Below are 16,653 nucleotides of genomic sequence, written 5' to 3'. Positions count from 1 at the left end.
TCTCATAAGATCGACGGAAGATGACATATATTCACAGTAAAGAACAGAGAAAAAAAAGTTTATTCATGAAACTACATACAGATCTATGTAATGAAAAGAACAGTAAGAAAATTAGCTAAGGTTTACCGATTTAACATATCAAGTGCAGGCGTAAACAAGGATGGAACAAAGAATTGACAAAAGTAAGAAAATGGAGAGGGAGAACTGGAAATCAGTGGAATGGGGGGAGTTGGAAAGATTTTCTTTATCCCTTGTTTTATTTTCTTTCTTCAAAGAATAAAAATAAGAAAAAAAAAAAAAAGGTTTTGCGCAAATCAAGAGACTAAAAATCTTTCCACTCACCCCACTTCCAAAATTTTCCAGTAACTGTCTCTCCTTTCCCCTCCTCAGCACCTTTTAACCACAAAATAAGCAGAGATCTAGCCAGAGGGTTTTCGGTGAGAGTAAAGCGGGGAGAAAGAGAAACTTAAGGAAATCATAGGCATGGGGGGAATCGGCAAGAAAAACTAAAAAGCATGGTGTATAGCTTCTATTTCTCTTGCCGATCCACCTCAGCCGAAGACTTCCTCGAGCTTCCTCTCTCTCCCTCTTTCCCCTTTTACTCCTTGTGCTGCGGAGCCTTTTCTTCCTTTAAGCTACCTTTAAAATAGGAGCTACGAGTAACAAATGCTGTTTTTTTTGGTCAGAAATGCTGACGAATGCCCTAGTACCACTCCACAATTTTGTATGGAAATTGTAAGGCCAAATTTGTATTTTCCCTTTTTTTTAGTCGGCATTTGTTTTTTATAAGAAAAGGTGAAATTTAAATATTAAATTAAGTTTGTAAGACGGTACGTGCTGACGCGTGTTGACTATAGTGCGGTTCGTCTGTTCGTTACTATATCTATTTACGATCTTTGCTTGTAAGCCCGTCATCTGATGCGTCTTTTATGGCCTTTGGATGTAAAATTTTGCTGAGTGTCAAGTATTCTTCCCAAGTAAAAACAAAAGTGCTTCTATCTTATTTCTAAAATAAATAAATAAATAAATATTTTGTTTCTATGAATGTTACCCCGTGGTAGATCTAAACGTTTGATTTTGCAACCAATAATATTATATTATATCTTTTTATAAGAGTTATCATATTATCTGTATTAATATAATATATTATATATGCAAACATTATAACACTAGGAAGTAAAAAACTCATAAAATTATATATTATGATAATTTTAAAAAAATTATTATGATAATATTAACTTAAAAAAAAAACAATACTTTCAAATTAACGGCACAACTAGTAATCAGGCAAACTTTCAATCAATTATGATTTGTTTTAATTTTTATAACATAAAATTAAAATTAAAATATAAATAATTTAATTGCTAAATATTTTTTCACCAAAATAAGAAAAGTAATTAAATATACTTTAAATAAAAGAAAATTGAAACTTTGATGTTAAAAATTATGATGTTTTTTAATCTTTTATAAAATGATCACAACAATCTGACTTTTGTTTTGAAAAAATTATAAGATACATAAGATAGAAATCTAGAATATAAATAAAAATAAAAAATTATATGAAAATAATAAGGCGTAGTAGGTTAAAAAAAAATTTGGAAGTTGGTTGGAAACTTAAAGTCTCATCAAAGTCTTATTGAGTGAAGTAAAAAGTTAATTTGATTTTTCATTAAATTTATGTCTATATAGAATACTATTTTTCACTCTAATTTCGAGTAAATAAGGGCAGATTAGACATTTTTATAAGAGTTACTAGAATTATTATTATACTTTTTTACAGTTTTAATATTACACATTTAATTTAATTAATTGTATTTTAAAAGTTATTATATCAAATTTTTTTAATTGTGAGCTTTAATTCTATTTTTTTAAAACAATAAAGTTACAAATAAAAATTTTTAAAATAAAGAAAGGATTGCCAGTTAGCAAGAAATGCAACCAGATCTGACCAAGCCAGGAAAGGAAGGCATCGACGAATACGATGTTGGGCCTCCACAAACCAATCCAAATCTAGCATGGCGGCCGAAGCTTGCAACAATGATGCTGAAATTGACCCCAAGGGGACGAATCCAGCCCTTGGAGGCTAAAGCAAGCTTCGATGAGGTTGTAAATCACTTTAAGAGGTTTGAATCAGGACACTGTTAGAGATAGCAATTTTAATTTTTGCCATTGGAGCTGAATTTCGTTCCTCTGCTAATTGCTATATAATTTGTTAGTTGGCTAAGATCGTTCTATATATTATTTGCTATTAAGGGGCTTTAGCGTTTTAAGTCTACTCACGTACATGATAAGTGTTTTGGTGGAATGCCTCATCGTCGCCTGAATGAGATTTTGAAATTCTCCTAATGAGCTATGATAAAATATTACCAAATGAGCTGGAAGGCATTAGAGATCAGTGAAAGAATATGGAATTCTTTGCATGCTGACCTTTAAATGGAACGAAGGAGGAGTTTTTTCTTAGGAGGTACAATGGAAAATATTTAAATAAAGTTTTTAAGTAAAATTTGTAAATTTTTTATTAAAATCAATATATTAAAAAACTAATTATATAGATTAAGTGTGTAAAATTAAAAAAATACTATAAAAATTTTAATAAATTTTGATATATTTTTTAGATAAATATTTTTAATAAAATTATTTAAGATATTTTATCATTAAATAAATATTGATTAAATTTAAATTATAAATAATATTTTTAATAATTTTTATAAATTATTAATTTTCATGTTAATTCTATTAATTTATCAATTTATTTTTATTATTATTATTATTTTAAAATTTTATAAACTTAAAGAATTTTTTTTAAAAGTTTTGACTAGCATAATTTGATGTACTTAAATTTAGCTTGCCAATGTTGCTTTTTTTAGTTGAAAAAGAAGTAAAATGATTTTTGGTTAACACAACTGCACAACTCCAAATCATTGATAAAAGCATTCTGACATCACCCCGCAATGATTCGAGTAATACCCTTTGGACATCTGAATGTGTATTTAAGTTGTCCACTACATTATTAAAGTTTAGATTCTCTTGTATAAAAAAACAATAGCATAGATTGTCATAATACACAATGAAGTCACGGAAGATATCAGTAGCAGTATCACGTGAGTGTTTCAGTCATTTTATAAATTTGTTGCAAAGGAGAAGTTAGATATTTCATTCTAAGATTTTACAGAATACATATTTAGTAAAAGAAGATAAAATAAAATCAAAGTTAAAAAAATACAAATATCTATTATTTGAATAGTTAAAATTAATTAAAAAATAAGAAAAGCAATTTTAATAATCATTGTTTGGTTAAAAATAAAAAAAAAATTCATTATAATATTTTTCTAATTATATCTTAAAATGTTTCATTTATCATGTGACTAATTTAAATTTTAATTATTTTAAATTAAAAAATAAAAAATTCAATAAAAGAGATTATTTTTTTAATTAATCCAAAAATAATATAGGTTTGGAATTAATTTTATACAATTATATTCTTCAAAATTAATTCCAATGAAAAAAATTTAAGAATCTAAATATATATTAGTAAATAAAATTAATTATAAACTTGTATTAATATTTCTATACAAGTTTAACAAGCTTTTATAAGCATAATTTCTCTAATTATATGTACTTTAAGTACATATATTTTTTTCTTTTTTTTTCAAAATTTATGAATAATAAAAAACTATCAAAATAAATAAGACCCAACATATATTAAAAAAAAAACTAAAAGATATGATTATTTATTCTTTATGGACAATATTAAGTTACATAAATTTGATAAAAAAAAAAGTTAATATTAGGCTCCATTTATTTCGTAGAAAGTAATTTTTGAAAAATGATTTCTAAAAATTATTTATATTTTTTAAATTGAAAGAAGTTTTCTATTGTTTGGATAAGTTAATGAAAAATATTTTTCGTTGTTTGGTTATTTTTTAAAAAATCTATTTTTTACAAATAATATTAATATAACAATTAAAATATTAAAATTTATTTATTATTAAAATATATTAAAATTTTTATTATTAAATTTCCAAAAAAATGTCCTTATTTTTCATTGACTAGTAAGTTGTTTTTCATTGACCAATCAATTTTTAACCAAACAAACACATGAAAATATGAAAATAATTTTTTAAAAGTCATTTTTCGCAAAACAAACGGAACCTTAATATAACTTGTCAAGTTTATAATACATTTTTGAAAATTGAGAGTATGAATTTATATTTAAAAAATTTTTGCTCATTTCCTTAGATTTTCTCCCAATTTGAAGTAATTAAAAATTGAAGCTTTTTATGGAAAAAATGGGATGCTCAACTCCCTTTCCATTCTTTTATTTTTATTTAAAATGAAAACCATATAAGGGAGAAGATGTTAGAAAAATAAATAAATAAATAATAAAAAATAATAATTTTGACTTTAAAGTGTGAAGAACACTTTCTTAAAGGCAATTATACCTATAGGATAAAAAAAAAACCTTAAACTCTCCGATTAGAAGTAATGAAAATGATTATACTAAAAAATCTATATATAATAAATGAACTGACATAAAATTTTATTCAAATGGTTATAATCATTTGTATAATCAAGACTTATATGAATAATAATCTATTCATATTTAGATAGTTATGACCATTTGTTATATAATAATTATTTCTATTCAAATATAATTATAGGCACAACATTTTATCCAAAAAAAATTTCAAGATTGAAATGGGTTTCAATTGTAAATTGGGTTTTAAATCAAGAAATGAATTTTGGGCCCAAAGATTAAAATCCTAAAATTTAAATTTAAATTTGATTTTTTTTTAATTTTAATTTTGATTTTGATTTTGATTTTTAATTTTGATTTTTAATTTTGATTTTTAATTTCTTGAGTCAAAGTCAAAAAAGTAAAAAAGAAAAAGGTCAAACAAAAAAGTAAAAAATAAAAAAAAATAAAAAAAAAGAAAAAAATGGGATTTTGAAAAGAAATCTTGGTTCTGGTTTAGCATATTCTGAAACTTAATGATTTAATGATTTTAGGAATTTCTTGGGCACCAATTCATGCAAAGAAGGAAAGATCACATAGAATATAAAATCACAAAAAGATTTTAGATTCAGTGGAAGTGATTATTTTTTCCAAAATGAAAGGGATTGAATCCCTATAAAAATAATTAGTGATCATAGAGGAGACACATAAGAAGCAATTGATAGACAACAAGTAATAAAGAACACAACAAACAATCAAGCAATAAAGCAATCAACAGCAATCAAAATTTTCTTGGTCTCTAGTTTTGGGATTTGAGTTTTCAATTTTTGGGTTTTAAGTTTCTAGGTTTGTCCTTGTTTCTGGGAATCTAGTGTGGGAATTTATTTTGGGAGTTTGAATTGTTGTTTTCATTTCTAGGTTTGATTTTTTTGAATTTTGGGTTTTTTTGGGCCAAAGGAAATTTGTTTGAATTTTGGAATATTTAGTTGAATTTTCTAGGATTTTTGGATTTTTCTTGTGTTTTTTGGAAATTTATAAGTTTTTCTATTGAATTTTTTTATGATTGTTTGAATTTTTTGCTAGCATTTACAGTGGGGAAAAGACAATTATCGATTTTTGGTTCTTGGTTGCTTTTAAAAAATTTGAATTTTTTAGCGATTGATTAAATTTTTTGGCACTGAAATTTGCACTTTTAGCCAATTTCTGGGATTTCTTGTTGGATTCTAAAAAGGTATTTTTTTTGGTTGAACACTTAGAGAAAAGGTAGAGGATTTTTCACTTGTAGAGACAAAAGAGCTTGGGCAAGTCTGAAGAAAAAGTCAAATTTTAGCTTTTATAGAACCATAAAACGACATCATTTTGAAGGCTGCCTAACTCACACTTAGACCTGAAGTAGATCCGCACACAAACCCAGTTGGAACCTAACTTGATTATAGGTTTTGGCTTTACTTTTTCTCTTATTTTCGATTTTGGTTTGTATTTTATTTTTTATTTTTTATTATTTATTATTTAATTGTTATTTAATTATTGAAGAGAAAAAAGAAAAAAAAATTGGTAATATTTTACAATTTATTTGCATGAATTTAGTTTGCTTGCACGATTATATTATTACTTGCATGATTTATATTATTATTTATATGATATATTATTATTTTCATGATTGTTCATATAATTGCATGATTATTAATATTTATTATTTGCATGACTATATATTTATTTGTGTGATTTATTAATATATTTGCACGATGGTGATATTTGCATGATATTTTATATTATTGCATAATATTTTATTACTATCTAATAACATGATTATATTATATTTGCATGATTAATATTATACTTGCATGGTTAATCTATTTGTATGGTTATTAATATTCTGCATGATATTTTTGAATGGATATTTTGGTATGATTTGTGCATGGTATGATTTTTATATTCATTGCATAATATCTTGGCATGATTTTTTTATATTGGTTTAATTATTGCATAATTGCATGATTTAATTCTTGATAAAATTTTTGTATGACCATAATTTATAAATAAAAGGGATTGGAATTAATTTATTTGCCTATAAAAAAAATCATCTTTGATAAGGCTTAGGTAAGATAACACAAAATTAATTTGGTATCAATTTTGGGCATAAAGGGATGCTAAATCCTTTTCTACATGTAACCAACTCTCGAACCTTAGTTCTATTAATGTAGACCAGAACCTATTATTTTAGAGACCCTTAATTTATACTTATAATAACCTTAAAAATGATAGATCCACATAGGTGGCCAATCATACATAGATAAAAAAGATTGCTAGCGATTCCATAATTTTATGTCTAATAGGTAAGTTCTTTCAGCCTAAATGTTATGATAGTTTGGTGACTCCATTGAAGACATTAGAGAGTCAAGCCATTAGTTAGTTGTGTGCTATCTTAACCCTTGCTTTGATGGTTTATTTTGTGATTATTTATAAATTTTCATGTGCAATAACCTGTTTGTTTTGTTTTTCTATTTGTTTGTTTTGCATATTCTAATTTTTTGTACCAATTTATTTGATTATTTGGCATGTCCTTTTACACACACCACTCTTGCATTCATGCATAAGTTTTATCTTTATTAGGATGGAGCAAGTACCTACACTCTCGTGAGGTGATAACCTCCGTGTGAGCTAGCAAAAACTCTCACTCAAATTGAATTATAATCGTGGCTGAGGGAACGATGATGTAGGGAACAATTTGGGAGCCTGTAGATTGTTAAACCTTTGAACCTAGCATGTACATAAACCCTTAAAGATCTAAACCTAAGTTAGAGCACTACTTTCCCTTTTGTTAGAAAAACCTATATGGGACACATGATGGGACAATTATTATTATTTTGCTTGTAAATTTATAAATTGTTCATTGTATATATTATGTTGACTAACCCCTTTTTCTTTACTTTATGTGTGTGCATGCATCACTAAATTTATCATAAAAAGTGATTGTCACAAAACAATCGTAACAAAAGGAATCTTAATTATATCCATGGAGAACCTATCAAAGTTCTTTGTGTGCCTGAAAATGAAGTCTAAGGAAAATTAGCTTAAAAAAGTGATTGCTTGCCAACCAATTATGTGTCTACTATGCTCGCCAGAATTCATCTCAATCTCAAACAGAATGATTTTAATTATTTGGTTAGTATTTGGAACCAATGAGGTATCATTGCCAAAGAGGCCTTTCAAAAGAAGTTTGGGGATATTGTATTACTTCTCCCAATCCCTATTAATGATTAGCTTATTAAAGCCATGGTTCAATTTTGTGATCTTTTATATCACTACTTTGTTTTTAATAAGGTTGATATGGTGCCAACTATTGAAAAATATTCAACTTTCCTTTACTTGTTTCTTCTTAATCCTGACAAGATATATTGAAAAAATAAGAAGATTGGTTACTGAAAAAAGTTGCTTAAATGATGGCCATAGATGTCCAAACTGTTGATACTTGGGTAAAAGGAAAAGTTGAAAGTACTAGTATTCCCTAGTCCATTATTTGTGACTTTATATATAAGTATTTCAACATTAAAAGTGGAATTGATCTGATGGCATTAGCTCTATATAAGATGATGGCATTTTCAAAAGTAATTGGGTATATTGATGTTTTAGTGATGGATTTCTTTGGTCAACTTGGTTATCCAATCAATTGCATTGCTGCAATCTTGGCTGAGACCATTAGATCTTTGAACCATGGTCATCAAAATAAAAGAAGGGCATTTTACTAGGTGTGCTAAATTGCTAACCATTTGGATGAAAAGTCAAACAAAAATAATTAAGGTAAATTTTGTAAACCATACTTCATTATAAGCACTCCTATCAAAGAATTCGATGAGAATGAATGACCTGTGAAAAAATCCAAGGAAACATGGTTTTCATTTCCATACAAGCTCACTAGCCAATATGTGATATCGAGAGCCCTTTGGATGCCTTATGGACTAGTGCTATACGATTGTGAAGATAAGCTTTAAGTTCCTTTCTTAAGCCTTTAGCGCATAGTGAGTGACTCTTCCATGATAGTGCAAAGACAATATGGTTATGAACAGTTTACTCCAGCCACCTTTGAACTTACCAAGATGGAATTCTCATAAGCTAAAGTTGATGCCTCCATGAAGATAGCCAAAGCCCTATAAGCTTGGAATTTGCTTTGAAGGGAAGATAAGAGACGGTGCTTAAATAAAGTTACCCTTATATACTTTGTGTGGCATATTGGGTGAGGTAAAAACATCACACTTTCTGAAGAAACAACTCTGAATGGCCAAACAAAATCACCACATTTTTATCTTCTATTGGTAGTGAAAACTGCTAAAAGAAAGCTTCAAGTTGAAAAAGATGAATTAGAGCTTGAAAATAAAAGGTTAAAAATAGAGCTAGAAGAAAAGATGGACATAAAAATGCAAGCACTTAGACAAGAAAAGGATGAATTGAAGAGTTTTTTTTTTATCTCAACATAACACAGTCCTTTACTAATTATGAGTTGGCCCAACTTTTCAAAGAAAATGGACAATTGTAAGTAGAGATGCAAGAAAAAAAAAAGCACTCATCGAAGCACAAAAGCACATCCAAGTGCTCAACAGGATAGAGGTTGAAATTGGAACACAAATGGGTGTTGTAAATGAAAAATATAAGTAGAGGAGAAATATTTAAGAAAGCATAACCAGTTGGAGTGCTTGCTTGATCAAATCACTATGGCTACTTACAAGGCCAATGACATGGTAGAAAAGGTTGAAAAATGAAAAACAAGGATGCCACCAGTGGGAGCACTTGGCCACGAACTACTAGATTTCCTTAATGAAGTGCAAAGCCAATATTGACATTTCATGGATGTAATATTGAATTTGGTTAGAAATAACTTTTAATTCAATAAAGATTTTTTTTGTTAACAATTGTTATATGGTAAATCCTCCTTATTACATGCATGCATACATATATAAAATTGGGATTGTTTCATAAGTATTTTTTCGAAGTGCATGATAACATGTCATCTTAAATTTTAAATTGTAGTAAATCAAGGTTCAAAGATAGCTCAATCTTCAAGAAATCTAAGGCACTACAACACTAAATACCAAGCAAAGATCATGGAAAAAGAATTAGCTTTTCATATTCAAAAGATCGAAAAAACATAAGAAAAGATGAAGGGTAATTAGAAAATATAGTTGAATTACTAAAGAATCTAAACAAAAGGAGAGAACTGGCTAAGAAGATTGGTTATCCACTATACCCACCTAGTTTTGGCCCATACCAAGCTTAAATATCTCAAAAGGCCTAACCTTAAATGCCATTCATAGAAGGATATCCTTATATACATTCTAGCATGCCCTTAACAATTGCCCATACTCACTCTTAAGGATACATGCCCCATATCCCTAATATAAAAGCTCCTAATTAGACTAAACTTCTTAATTTGGATGATTTAAAAAAATAAAAAAAGCTAAAAAATACCCTAAATCTCAATGAAAGATAGATTTAATTAAGGAAAGGCTTCGAGTTATGAGGGGATGGATTTTTATGGATCAATAGATGTTAATGAATGATGCTTGGTTCCTAACATGGTGGTTTCACCATAGTTCAAAGTACCAAAATTTGAAAAATATGATAGAGCTGCCCTATAACATATATGGCATTGTACTATCATAAAATAGCAGTGTACGTACATGATAAAAATTTACTCATCTATGTTTTCCAAGATAGTCTTACTAGTTCAGCTATTAGATGGTATGACCAACTTGATAGGACTTGCATCTATGAGCAGAAGGAATTAGCAAATGCCTTTTATTGCCTAATGATAAACATAACATAGATTTGGAACCAAACCATCTATCTTTACAAAGCATAAAGAAGAAAGATACTGAAAGCTTTAGAGAATATACTATGAGATGGAAGGATGTTACTGCCCAAGTTTAACCACTGTTCATTGAAAAAAAGGCTATAGTTCTATTTGTCAATGCTCTTAAAGTCTTATACTATGAAATAATGATTAGTAATGCCATTAAAAATTTTACTAATATAATGATTTCGAGAGAGATAATTGAAAATGCCATTAAGAATGAAAAACCTGACGGTGTTAATACAAAGAAAAAGGTTATACAAAAAAAAAGGAACAAAATGCTAAAATTTGTGAGAGGCAACAGACTAAAGGCTTCATCTCATCTTGACCTTATCTGATGTACCCATCATATTACCTTTCTATAAACTAACTTTTACAAAATCCTTATCTCTAAACAATTGCCATTCAATTCGTTACCCAACCATTGAGCAATCAAACAAAATTAAGGAATAATCAAAAGAGAATTCCAATCCTAATTTCTGACCTTTTGCCTTTGCTAATAAAGCACCAATTCCTCACCTCTGAGCCTTTGAAAACAACTATAAATCTATCAACACGAGCTATGATCCGAATGGTAAATTCGATTATCTCATAGGCCAATTGAACACTTAACTAAAAAGTGTAGACAACTGAAAAATAAGATCAAAGATCTCATCAATAAAGGCACATTGACCATGAAACTTATAAAACAATGAAAATCTGTAAGAGCTCGTATTGATCTTATCCCAATGTTATATACTGAGGTATTTTCGAAGCTTGTTAAAAATCACCTAGTCATACCTATTTAGTTAGAGCCTCTAAAGTTGCCCTATCCCATATGGTATGATATCAATGCTACATGTGATTATCATAATGGTAATGTGGACTATTCCATAGAAAGTTGTCTTGCTTTCAAGCACAAAGTGCAAAGCTTTGATTAGAGTAGGTGTGGTGAGTTTTAACAAGCTAAATGGGTTGAATACCATTTTAATCTTTTTATTTATCTTTCATCATTTTAATAAAATAACAAATGCATTTTCATTACATTTCTTCTTTTATTCCATTACCTTTTATATATGCTTTTCTTATTTCATGCACTCCAATGTTTTGAATAACGAATGTTTAGATAATCATAATAATAATTCAGGATTCAAAGATGCATCCAAAAATTTCAATTCATTGTAATCTAATAAGTGCTTTTATTTAATTCGATATCGGGTTGAGATTTTGTTATTGAAAATTTGGCAAACCGAAAATGGGTTTAGAATGTTCCATCATGAAAATATATTTATATATTATTATTTATTTTATTTTATATATGTATATTATATTAATCAAATTATTATTGAATATCATAATTTAATAAAATACTATATATTTATAGATAATTAAGATGCCATTTATTAAAAAATAATCCATACAATAAATTTTGTGAATTTCTTGCATGGGTAGAGTATTTGCGTTGTAATTTACTTTTTTTTTTTGTGGTTTTAAAATCTTTTTAGGGTTTTTTTTCCATTTTAAACCTTTTTATTTTTTATAACTTTTTTAAAAAAATGTTAATAGATTTGACGTTGATAACAAAACCTTATTAGATAGGATTCAATTTATCTTGATCCAATAAATGCATTTTCCTTAAAATCTGAGATCAAATCAAATTTTTTATATCAAGTCTGAATAAGATATGGGTTTAGGGCATCATATTCCATCCTAAATATGTAAATATATATTTTATTATTTACTTAAATTTATATTATATGTTATATTAATAAAGTTATTATTTAATATATTATTTTAAAAAACATATTTATACATAATTCATATGTAATTTATATTAAAAAATAATATTTTTATTATCATTATACTTAATAAAAATTATTAAATTTATTTTTTGCCAATTCAAATCAAATATGAATTATATATTTTAGACTTTAAAATTCGTTGAAACTATCACGTGATATTCGATTGAGTTTTTTTTTTCCTCATTTTTTTAAATCAAATTAATATCAAACATTTATTAAAAAAATGCCAAACATAAATTTTTTTTCCCATAGGCTTCTATCTTCAAAATCAACAACATTTTTATCTTTTCTTTCTTTTTTTTCTTTTTTCCTTTCTTCCACCATCAAATCAAAACTAACCAAACCACATTTTGACATTCAACACATAAACAACTCTCTTTTCCAGCCAGTATTTTAATCCGACTTGTTTTTTAGCTATTCATATGTCATAGCTTCCCACCTCTTCAACCCTTTTTTTTTTTAATAACTGTCTTTTATCTCCAAAAATTTTTCTTCCTTTATTCAATAAAAAATGACTAACGAAAGTAGATTTTTGAAATAATTACAAAATAAGGTATTACAATAAGATTATTTATCAATTAATGTCATAACAAATAATGATTAATGAAAAAATGTCAAAATTTTTAATTAATAAAAAATATACACTCATATTTAATTGAAAATAAAATTATAATATATGCATACTAAACATATTATATTTATATTTAAAAAATTATATAAAATTATCGTATAATAAATGAATGTCAATAACCTAAAAAATAAAGATAAATATGTATGTTTAAAAATTATGTTTGATAGTTAATTTATTTTAATATTTTTTCTTATATTTAATAATAAATATAAAATTGTAATCTTTTATCAATTTATAATTAACAACTAATTGTACATATTCTTTTCTATTAATTTTTTTATATTAAAATTTTCTTTTAATTAATTATTTTTATCATAATACAATATGTAATAAATATTTTAAATATTCAAATTCTTTTTTTATTAATAATATAAAATAGTAAATATTTATATTATTTACCCTATTTTATAATTCTTTTTAAATATTTATTTTATTTGATGTTTTCTTTTGTGTACATGTTTCATCCCCATTTTACTTATTACATCATAAATATTCTTCAATTAAATCAGCACCATGATAGATATATAGAACGACCAAGGCTATGAGAGTAGAAAATGGAAGAAAGTTGGTGCGTCATGTGGTACTCAAATCTTTCTTTTGTTTTTTTTTTTTTGGCTTTATTTACTCTTTCATTTAATTTTTCATTTTGTCTTCTTTCTTCTCTCGTTTCTTTTGTTTTGTGTTCTTTTTATATTTGGTGGGTAGCTTATTAACTTTTCATTTTTTCTTGTTTATTTTGTCCTTTGTTTCTTTTTCAAAAGTTAGATAAACAGTAAGAAAGAAATTGAAAGATCAGGAATAAGGTGGGCAACCCACCCACCTCTGACGGGTTCCAAACCGACTGAGCCCATAGGATCGGGTTTTTTTTTTGAAAATCAGATTTCAGATCGAGTCGGGTCGGGTAATGCTAAGAAGAGGTCGGGGTCGGGTCAGGTTCGGGTTTTAAACAAACTCAACCTGACCCGATCTGATATTATATAAAAATAATTTTTTAAATTAATTTTTTATTTATATATATTTATATAATTATATATTTAAATATTTATAATTTAAAAAATAATATTTTATATTTAAAAAATAATATTTTATTAATTTTAGGTCGGGTACAATTTATACATTATCGGGTCGGGTCGGGTCGAGTTCAAAATGAAAAAAATTTTTAAAAATTTGGGTCTGGTTCGGGACCAGCAAAAATCTGCCCCGACCCAACTCGTTGCCAACCCTAATCGGGAAGTAGATAAAGGAGAAATTAAAAAAAAAAAGAAGTAAGAAGAGGAAAAGGGGAGAGAAAGTGAGTGAAGTTGGTTTTTGATCTGGCCTTTTTCGTCGAAATGGTGATTGTTAGGGAATATCAATTTCCTGCAACGCAGAATGTGATGTCTATTAGTCGATGATGTAACCGAAGAAAAAAAAAGAAAAAAGTAAAAAATAATCACTCTATTTTAAGATGAAATGACGGTTATAAGTGTGATTTCATTTATTTTTCCTCTTTTATTGCTTTTTTGTATTATATTTATCTCTTTCTTCTTCTTTTCACTCAAAGATTCAAAAATGGGTTTTTTTAGAGTTTTAAAGTTTCCATTTTCAGTGTAATTGTTGTAATATGAGTAAGGGTGGGGATTTTTGTTAGATTTTTTAAAAATTTAGAATAACGTTTCTATTATGTTTTTTTCTTCTCTTCTTTCAAATAAAAAAACTAAGTTTGATTTGAATCTCCCAACATCAAGCCTAGGTCAACAGGAACATGAAAGTTTTTTTTTTATTTAATTTTACTTACTTCTTATGATGCTTAATTTATTTGTATGTAAATTTGATTCCATACAATACTAAGGGCTATCACAAATATTGGCAGATGAATAACTTCTTTTAAAGGAGAATTTGAGCTTGATAGGTTTGTAACTTACAAGTATGTAGCACAAACAATTACTTAGAAGTTTGAACTTAAAAGTTTGATAATTAATGTTGATTTTCTAATGCAATAATTAATGGTGTTATATGTTGCCAAATAAAATTAGGAGAAGGGAATGTGGAAAATGTAGAATTTTAGACAATACCATTATAGTTAATGGCCCTTTCATCTCATATTTACAATGGAAATAAATATGTTATTGTGGCAAATATAGCTATAAAGGTTAAAGTTTTTGGGAATATTATTCCAATCTAAGGAGAATGGATGGATGCCAATTTAACTCGCATAGAGAGGTAACCCACCTTTTCTAATATATTGTTTGTCTATTATTTTGTTCACATTGCTTAAGATGTTAAATGATTTGGTTTGAATAAATTGACAGTAAGATCACTTTAAAGAAATTTTGCTTTGATTTATATGTAGGCCATAACATAATAGTTCATCCTCATCTCCTTCCATCCTTATATGTTGATAGTATGAATTTTGGCATATAATTTCACAACTCATGACTCAATGCTTGTGGTCTTTATTATTCCTTTTTTCAAAATCTAGGTTTGTAGAATTTTAATCTCACTAAAATAGTACTAGAGTGGATTCTTTTTACTCAATGTCTGTCATAATATATAAAAATGTAAATCTATAGTTAGATTTAACAAATTAATGGAGTTGCCAGTAATCTTTTTTATCTAGGTGTGATTGGCCACCTAAAGAATCTATCCTTTTAAGGAGCTCCTAAGCTTGACTAAGGTCCTTAAAAGAATAGGTTCGGGTCTACTAACTAGAATAGGTTTTGGGAGTTCAGTTACATGTGAAAAAGGCTATAGCACCCTCATATGCCTATCCAAAGGATGGTACCATTTTATTTTAAATTTATCCTAGGGTATTGAGTCTAAAGTTTTAAATTTTTATGTTAACTATTGAAAATAATTTATAAGATTCTTCCATCAATCTGGTAGAATTTCTAAAAATATTTCCTCACTTCAAGAGTATTCAAGGATTCCATTTGTTTCCTTGAAGATGCTTCATTGTCGGAAAAAAGTTTAATTATTTTTATTTTATTATTTTTTTGTTGAAAATATATCTAATTATTTCACAATTTGAGCCAAATTAGAATTGTTTTTTGAAAATTTAAAATTTTCACCATTTGGGCCTATTTAGAAATTCTTTTTATTTTTTTTTGAAAAGAAAATAATATGACAATTAATTTTCTTGAAATTTCATTTAAATTCTTCCACAATTTGAGATAAATTTAAAGAAATTTCTTACATAGAGATTTCTTAAGAGTTTACCATTTGAAATTTCTAAAAATTTCATCCATGGATAATTATCAAATATTTTCAACCCAAATTTTTATTTTTTTCATTTTTTTTATGAAAATAAATATTAATTATTGTTATTGAAACTTTATCTAAATTATTCCACAATTTTGGATAAATTTAGATAAAATTTTTCACCTAAGAATTTTATAGAAATTTATCATTTGAAATTTCTATAAATTTCATCATTGGATAATTAATACTTATTCTAAAAAATATTTTCTTTTTTTATTATTTTTTTTCAAATTTAATAAAAAAACTAAAGAAACAAACACATAAATTAAATATTAAATAAAATTAAAAAAATACCAAAAAAAAGAAGTAGCTTGGCTAGAGTGGCTTAGATCGGCTTGGCTTCAGATTTAGAAAATGGCTTGGAGGCTCAGCTTGTGGCTCGACTTGACTGGAGCCAAAGGTAAGGATATGGGTTGAGGTGGGTTAAGGACATGGGTTGGGTCACCTAGTGGTAAAACACATGGATCCTGGGCTGAATTAAAATACCAAAATCACATCATTTTGGAACTACTATAAAAGGTAGCTCTCAACTTTTTCCTCAGATTTCCCCTTCCCTTTCTCATCTTTCCCCTTATTTTCTCTCTTTTTCTCTCTAGAACAGTTGAACTCTGATTGAATCTTCGTCAAATTTTGAAAAACGTCATCGGAATCTAGGTTGGTTAATCTGAAGTTCATCAAAAAATTTAATTGATGTTGG

The sequence above is a fragment of the Durio zibethinus genome, chromosome 5, assembly GCF_047325235.1.
Source record: "Durio zibethinus cultivar Kanyao isolate XHJ-2024 chromosome 5, ASM4732523v1, whole genome shotgun sequence".
NCBI classification, from domain to species: domain Eukaryota; kingdom Viridiplantae; phylum Streptophyta; class Magnoliopsida; order Malvales; family Malvaceae; genus Durio; species Durio zibethinus.
The sequence above is the reverse complement of the archived record's forward strand: the minus strand, read 5'-3'. Positions refer to the sequence as shown.